This window comes from Diceros bicornis, chromosome 26 (assembly GCF_020826845.1).
Source record: "Diceros bicornis minor isolate mBicDic1 chromosome 26, mDicBic1.mat.cur, whole genome shotgun sequence".
Classification (NCBI taxonomy): domain Eukaryota; kingdom Metazoa; phylum Chordata; class Mammalia; order Perissodactyla; family Rhinocerotidae; genus Diceros; species Diceros bicornis.
In genome coordinates this window covers 1,107,886-1,116,800 of record NC_080765.1, presented here as the reverse complement: position 1 = coordinate 1,116,800, position 8,915 = coordinate 1,107,886, and the positions used below count along the sequence as shown (strand labels likewise).

Genomic DNA, 8,915 nt, shown 5'->3' with positions numbered 1-8,915 from the left:
CACACAGCGCTGTTCCTTTCACTCCCAAAATTCTCTCATACTGTCTCTTTGTAGTCAACCGCTTCCCCCACTCCATTCCTTGGCAACCACTGATCATTTTCCATCCCTGTAATGCTGTCTTTTCTAGAAAGTCATGTAAATGGAATCATATACTATATAGCCTTTTGAATCTGGCTTCCTTCACTTAGAGATATGCATCCAAGATTAATCCTTGTTGTTGTGTGAATCAAGAGTTTATCCTTTTTATTGCCAAGTAGTATTCTAATGTACTGATGCACCACAGTTTCTTTCTCCATTCACCTGATGAAGGACATTTAGTTTGTTGCCGGCTTTTCACAATTATGAATAAAATGGCTATGAAGATTCATGCAAAGAGTTTTGTTTAAACATTAGTTTTCAATTTGCTTCAGTAAATCTCTAGGAGTGGGATATCTGAGTCATATAATAAGTGTATGTTTAACTTTATAAGAACCTGTTAAGTGTTTTCCGAATGCAACTATCATGTAGCATTCCCAGTTCTAGTTGCTCCTAGTCCTCACCAGCACTCTGTAGTTGCAAATTTATTTTTTATTTTAGCCACCTAATAGGTGTGTGGTATCTTATTGTGGCTTCTGCTTCCTTTTTGAAAGTGAGTTCTGCTAAATATAAAATCCTGTGTTGACTTTTGGGTTTTCTTTCTGCACTTGAGAGATGTCATTTTGTTGTTGATTTGTCTCCTTTGTTTTTGATAATATATCATCCGTCATTCACATTATTTCTCCCTGTATGTAATGTCTTCCCCTGTACATATGTATTTCCCTGACTGCTTTCAAGATTTTCTTTTTATCTTTGGATTTTAGCAGCTTGACTATCACGTGCCCAGGTATGGTTTTATTTTGTATTTTATTTTGTGTGTTTCCTGACTTTCTTGGATCTAAAATTTTAGATTTTTCACCAAATTTTGGAAGTTTTATGCTATTACTCATTGATTTGCCTTTCTGCTTCATTTAATTTTTTGTCTCTCCCCTCTCTGATGGGGACTCACTCATCTCACAGGTCTTAAGTCTGTCTTCATTTTTCTCAAAACTTTTATGTTCTTTTCTTCAGACTGGATAATTTCTATTGCTCTATCTTCATGTTTCTTCTACTGTTTCTAATCTACCAGTAAACTCAAAAATATTTTCTGTATTTCATCTTCCTATTTGGTTCTTTTTGTAATTTCCATTTCTCTGCTGAATTTCTACATCTGTTCATTCATTATGAGAATATTTTTCTTTACCACCATGATCATCTTTATAAAAGCTGTTTTCTCATCCTTGTCTGCTAATTGCAACACCTTGGGAATAGTTTCTACTGCCCACTTTGGTCGTATATGGATTATATTTTCCTATTTCTTCAAATCTCATGATTTTTAAAATTATGTACTAGAAACCATGGATGATAGTTATAGAGACTCTGGATTCTATTGTATCCCTGTGAAGAGTGTTGTTATTTTTCTAGCAGAGAGTTAACTTGGCTGGACTGAAACTCCAATCCTATCTCCTTTACAATGGGCATAGCTGAAATCTTCATTCAGTTCTTTCATCTTCCAACTGCTGTTTTTACACTACGCCCTCTGGGGCCTACCCTGCAGGTGTGTTGTTCAAAGATCTGCCAATTTGCTGTGTGTGTGGGGGGCAGACTTTCATACATATTTTAAGATTTTCCTCTTTGTGGTTCCCTCCCTTCTAGAATTTCTCCCCTAACTTTCCGGCTACTCTGTCAGCCCCAAAATACATACTCTAACATTACAAGTAATACTATAGTTTTTCCCGTCTGGGCCATGTACAGATTTTGGAATGTTTTGAGGCAAAAAACTCAAGCTTGCAAATATCTCCTGGTAAAATTCCCATGATTCAAGGGAAGACTCCCCTTCAGTTCTGCTTGCCTTTGGAAGAGATTTATGCATACATACATATACACATTTATTATATGTGTATTACATATAGATACATGATTCTATATAAATATATATAATATTTCATGCAGATTTTATCATTGTTATCTGTAAGAGTGTTAGTTCAACAAGCTACTCCACTAGTACTGGAAGCTAGACCTCGGTTTTGTTTCTTTTTTGCATTTTATATAAATGGAATTATAAAATATATAGCCTTTTGAATATAATTTCTTTTATTCAGCATTATGGTTGTGATATTCATCCATGCTATTGCATGTAGCTAGTGTTAGTTCATTTGTTGAAAATAATTAATGTTGTTAGATGGTCATAAAATATGCATAACATGAAATTGACCACTTTATCCATTTTTAAGTGTACAGTTCAGTGACATTCAGTACATTCACATAACTGTGTAGTGATAACCTCTAACCGTCCACAGATCTATTTCCACCTTGCACTGAAACTCTGTGCCCATTAAGCAACAACTCCCTGTTGTCCCTCCCTCTTGACCCTGGGAACCACCATTCTCCTTTCTATTCCTATGAATTTGACTACTCTAAGTACCTTATATGAGTGGAATCATGCAGTATTTTTCCTTTTGTGTCTGGCTTTACTTCACTTAGCATAAAGTCCTCAAAGTTCATCCATGTCATAACATGTGTCAGAATTCCATCCTTTTTAAGGGTGAATGGTATTCCACTGTGTTTTACACAACAATTTTTGTCAACTCATCCATTTATGGACACCTGGCCTGCTTCCAGCTTCTGCTTATTTTGAATAATGCTGTTAAGAACACGGGTGTACGTATATGTCTTTATATATGCGTTCAGTTCTTTTGGGTTTATACCCATATATGGTGTTCTGAGATTCATTTTTTCACATGTGGGAGGGTTCCCCACACCTCCAACAAGCAATTCTGGGAATGCCAGATGGTTGTAAGATAATTCAACTCAATTTGATGCTGTCAACCCAGAGATACATCAGATTCCACAGTTTAAGGGCTCAGTCCTATAAGACTGCACACCCACCCAACCTCACCTCTATTTCAGATGCCAGTTACAAGCCCAGGCTGTTACCTGTACTTCTGACTGAGTGACTGTAAACCAGAGATTCCCACAACATCCTCCTTGGGTTTGATTAATTTGCTAGAGTGGCTCACAAAACTCAGAGAAACATTTACTAGATCACCAGTTTATTATAGAAGGATATAACTCAAGAACAGCCTAATGGAAGTGGTGCATAGGAAAAGGTATGGAGAAGGGGCATAGAGCTTTCATGCCATCTCCAGGTGCACCACTCTCCAAGCACTCCTTGTCATTGCCAATCTGGAAGCTCTCTGAAACTCATTCTATTGGGATTTTTATGGAGGCTCCCTCACGTAGGCATGATCAATTATTAACTCAGTTTCTAGCCTCTCTCCCCTCTCTGGAGGATAAGGGATAGGACTAAAAATTCCAAGCTTCTAATCGGGGCTTGGTCTTTCCGGTGACCAGCCCCCATCCAGGAGCCATCCAGGAGCCCACCCAGAGTTGCCTCAATAGAAGAAATGATTCTCTTAGTGTTCTTATCACTTAGGAAATTACAAGGGTTTTAGGAGCTCTGTGTCAGGGATGGGGTCAAAGACAAATATTAGAACAAGAGATGCTCCTAGTGTTCTTATCATTTAGGAAATTACAAGGATTTTAGGAGCTCTGTGCCAGGAACTGGAGACAGAGATCCATAAATATATTTTCTGTTATTTCAGAACCCATAGGTAGAATTTCTAGATCATATGGTAATTCTATTTTTCATTTTTGAAGGAACTGCCATACTGTTTTCCACAGTTTTATATTCTCACCATCCAAGCACAAGGGTTCCAATTTTTCAAAATCCTTGCCAACACTTGTTATTTTCTGATTTTGTGATAATAAAACTATTCTAATGTGTGTGAAGAGGTATCTCAATGTGGTTTTATTTTGCATTTTCCTGATACTTAGTGATGTTGAGCATCTTTTCACGTGTTTACTGGCCATTTTATGTCTTTGGAGAAATGTCTATTCAAGTCCTTTGTGCATTTTTAAATTGGATTGTTTTTTTATTGTTGAGTTGTGGGAGTTCTTTATATATTCTAGATATTAATCCCTTATCAGATATGTGATTTGCAAATATTTTCAACCATTCTGTGGGTTGCCTTTTTACTTTGTTAATAGTATCTTGTGATACAGAAAACTTTTGCATTTTGATGAAGTCCAATTTGTTGTTTTTTTTTTTTGTTGCTTATGTCTTTGGTGTCAGATGAAAGAAATCATTGTTGGCAATGGCATTTGGACCCAATGACATGCAGCTTTTACTCTGTGTTTTCTTCTAAGGATTTTATAGCTTCAGCTCTAATATTAGATCTTTGATCCATTTTGAGTTAATTTTTGTATACGGTGTAAGGTAAGGGTCCAATCTCATTCTTTTGCATGTGGTCATCTAGTTTTCCCATCACTATTTGTTGAAAAACTTATCCTTTCTCCAATGAATGGTCTTTGCACCCTTGTCAAAAATCATTTGACCATATATGCAAAGGTTTATTTCTGGGTTCTCTATACTATTTCATTAGTATATTGTGTGTATTTATGCCAGTACCACACTGTTTTGATTACTTTGTAGTAAGTTTTGAAATCAGGAAGTGTGACTTCTCTAAATTGTTCTTCTTTTTCTACATTCTTTTTGCTATTTAAGGTCCCTTGAGAGTCCATATGAATTTTAGGATAGATTTTTCTATTTGTGCAAAAAACATCATTGGAATTTTTACCTCCTTGAGTAAGTTGATTCTTAAGTATTTTTCTGTTTTTGATGATATTGTAAATAAAAATGTAAAGTTTTTAAATTTCTTTTTCAGATTACTTATTATTAATGTATAGAAGAACAACTAATTTTTTCATGTTGATTTTGTGTTCCACTACTCTGCAGAATTTATCAGTTCTAAAAATTTTTTCGTGGAATTTTTAGGGGTTTCAACATATAAGATATTATTTGTAAACAAATATAATATTACTTCTTCCTTTCCAATTTGGATGCTATTGCTTTCTTTTTCTTGCCTAATTGCTTTGGCTAGAACATCTAATACCATGTTGAATAGAAATGGTGACAGTGGGCATTCTTGCCTTTTTCCTGATCTTAGAAGAAAAGCTTTCAGTCTTTCTCCCTTGAATACGATGTTCTCTGTGTATTTCTATATCTGGCTTTTGTTATGTTGAAGTAGCTTCCTTTTACTCTAAGAGTTTTCTAGTGTTTTTAACATGAAAACATGTTTAGTTTTGTCAAGTCTTTTTCTGCATCCATTGAGATGATCCTGTGTTTTTTTCCCTCATTCTGTTAATGTGCTTTATTACATTGATTCATTTTCATATATTGAAACATCCTTGTATTCCAGAAATAAATCCCACTTAAAATGATGTATAATCCTTTTAATATGCTGCTGAATCTGGTTAGTTATTATTTTATTGAGGATTTTTGTATCAATATTCCTCAAAGATACTGACTTGTAGTTTTCTTTTCTCTTAGTGTCTTTGGCTTTCATATCAGGGTAGTGCTAACTCCATAGGATGACTTTAGAAGTATTCTCTCCTCTTCAACTTTTTGAAAGAGTTTGAAAAGAATTGGTGGTAGTTAATTAAAAAAAGGCTTTGGGCACACAAATAAATTCAGCATAAAATAAATACAAATAAATATTTTTTTAAAATGTGAAAAAGACTTTTTCTTAAAAAAAATAAAAATTAAGCAAGTACATCCCTTACCACTTTATTTCTAAAAGGGTTTTTTAACCTAATAGTAAGCAGAAACAAATAGTTAAAATTAAAGTGACTCAAGTCTTAATTTCTTTCATTGCAAATTTTCTGACAGAAGTATATGGTGCCATCATGTATGACATCTTTTATGAAAAAGTGGTCATTTTTTGTGGTATTTGAGAATATTATGAATTTCCCCAGTGGCCTTTGACAATACTCTGATATGCAAAGTTATCGTTTCAACATTTATGTCTTATTATTGTCCTTACCAAATTAACAAATTCTGTCAGGTGCTAATTAATCAACTACTTTTCATATGATTCAGGTTCTCCGCCACCAACTTCCATAACCATCAGGATATTCTACAACTTCTGCAAGAGTAACAATTTTACCTTACACTGTATTTGTCTCATGTGGTTTAAAACATCCAGAAATCATTGATAAACTGACCCTGCCCAAACTAAAGCATGGTGAGTTATAAAAGATGGTCGCTGTTAAGTGGGGAGGGATTGCAGGTTGAACTTAATTTTATAAGTGGTCAATTTATTACAATATATTGTTCTATTATCTATTTCACTTCTTTTTTAAAAAAAGTGATATTTGAGGGCACTTAGATAATAAAAAGTTGAGAAAATAACGAACTGATATACTCTGTAAGCTTGAAATGTTTTCAAGCATAAGATACAATAAGAACTAAAACTAAGAAATGGCAGAGGAAATAGAGATAAGAGGATGAAATTGCAAAACTGAATCTATAATAATATCTCAATGGCTAGCGCTGTGGTGCCAAGAAGGTGGTGAAGTCAAAGAATTCGTAAAGATGATAATAGACTGCAAAGAAAAAAGACTGAAATTTTTGCAGAGAGAATTTTTACAGCGATATTACAGATAGAGAACAGGGAAGAGAAGTTGGAGTGAGAGACTATCTTCTTAAATTACTTCCACTGTAGAGAACAAAAAACCAATTTGTTGAAATCTTTATTCCCTTCTATGACCCTGTGGAAGATCAAGATTTGGTCACCCTGAAATCTATCTCTTTACCTTGGTTGTTTTCTCTGAGGGCATTTGACCTCCCCCACTAACTGCCTAAAGAATTTAAAACAAAACATCTGTTTCAGGAAGGAGTTATTATCATGATGGCTGTAAATATAATGTACAATAGATGTTACAATAGAAAAGACACCAACAAGCCCATCTTATCAGAAGTTCTGTCTCTGACCATATTCTTTGGATGGCCCTGCAAGGAGTTGCCAGACAGACATTTACATTTATAAGGGAAATCTCCATTTGTAAAGGTATCTGCCTCTCTGAATTGGGAAGAGGGGGAATGACCTCATTTCTAGAAACTTATCAATGTAAAAGGTGAGGCCTTAAATCTGCATAATAACCTCACTCTTGTTTACTGTGCTTTAGTGGTAATCTCCTGTAACTGACTCCCCCCACCCCCAACATCTTCCTTTGTCATTGGCTGAACATGATATTTAAGATGAGAATTCTGCTATTGTGTTGAGAAACGCAGTGTCCTTGCTTTCTCCCATGCATACATGTTAATAAACTTGGTATTATTTTCTCCTTCTAACCTGTCTTGTTAATTATTTGGCCAGCCATAAGAACCTTAAGGAAAAGGGAAGAGGGAGATTCTCCCTCTATCCCGACAACACTATCTTTACGTGCAAAATCTCAGCCCTGAATGAATGTCACATTCCTCCTTTTGCCTCCCTGGGGAACAGGGCAAATAAGCTCATCTGAAACCTCAGCTGCCCAGCCTGTGAAATAAGGCCGGCCATCCATTCTCACAGAGGAGCCAACTGGAGGTAGGATTTTTGCTTCTGAATTCAGCTAAACATCTTCAAAGAATTTTATCTGCCCTTCCTTATCCAGGGCTATCAGTGAAGGGCTGGCTGGCTTTTAGAGAAGACCAATTCACAGTCAGCTGAGACATTTTCTGTTGGGCTCTCTAGAGAAGGCTGTGGGGTTTGTCAGTAAGAGTCTATATCTATATGGGTTATATATTTTTATTTTATTCAGAGATTTATGAAGAAATTTACATGGTAAGTATTACTTATTATCAAGAAAAATGGTTGTGTATTCTCTGGTCATTTAAGCAAAATCCTCCTTTCAGGGTCCAACCATAGACAAAGCCCAGATTTAATCTCTGTGGGAGATCAAGATTTGGCCACCCTGAAATCTGTCTCTTTACCTTGGTTGTTTTCTCTAGGGACATTTGACCTCCCCCACTAACTGCCTAAAGAATTTGACATGGTGGCTCCTTCCTAGAACAGATCTATCATGACCGCTATAAAGATAATGTAGGATAGAGGTTACAATAGAAAAGGCACCAACAAGCCCATCTTATCGGGAGTTCTGTCTCTCTGGCCACATTCTTTGGATGGCCCTGCGAGGAGTTGCCAGACAATCATTTACAAGGGAAGTCTCCATTTGTAAAGGTATCTCCCTCTCTGTATTGGGAAGAGAGGGGGATGAGCTCATTTCTAGTGACTTATCAATGTGGAAGGTGAGGCCTTGAGCTACGTAATAAACCTTACTCTTGTTTACTGTGCTTTAGTGTTAATTTCCTGTAACTGACTCCCCCCACCCCCAAAATCCTCCTTTGTCATTGGCTGAAAATGGTATTTAAGACGAGAATTTCTGCTATTGTGTTGAGAAACGCAGTGTCCCTGCTTTCTCCCATGTATACATGTTATTAAACTTGGTATTATTTTCTCCTGCTAACCTGTCTTGTTGATTATTTGGCCAGCCAGAAGAACCTTAAGGGAAAGGGCAGAGGGAGATTCTCCCTCTTCCCCCGACAGTTTTGGCGTAGTCGCCAGGAGCCACACTGGCTGGCAAGTTGCCTTCTCTGGCTGGAAGACCTGCCTTCTCCCTGGACTACTGCAGATGGTGAGATACGGGAACGCCTGACAAAAGCCGGCAAAAGGTAAGACTTCTTACCATGTCAGCCTCTCGGAATCTCTATCTGCGGAGTCCGACGGAAGGAAATGGTGAGAATTTTTTCTCTCTAAATTTACATTGGCAGGAGAAAATATTTGGGAAACTAGTTTCTTGGGCTTTTAGTGACTCTTGGTTTAAATTTGGTAGAGTACTCTTGGTTTTGATCTTGATCCCTTTTCCTCCCAGAGTAATCTCTGTCTTGTTCTGTGTCCTGAGAAAACTTGGCTTTGTGACCAGTGAGAATCTTCTCCTTGGTCTCCACCATACGGAAGGTGCATTTACCGGGGTGCACC

General features: G+C 36.6%; 1 long non-coding RNA gene across 1 annotated transcript; it reads left to right on the top strand.

Moving 5' to 3' along the window:
* The first annotated feature begins 6,536 nt into the window (after positions 1-6,536).
* On the top strand, positions 6,537-8,608 carry LOC131422063 (uncharacterized). Its single transcript, XR_009224020.1, has 2 exons — positions 6,537-7,484; positions 8,429-8,608. It is a non-coding gene; the product is annotated as an uncharacterized LOC131422063 (long non-coding RNA).
* Positions 8,609-8,915: the final 307 nt, after the last annotated feature.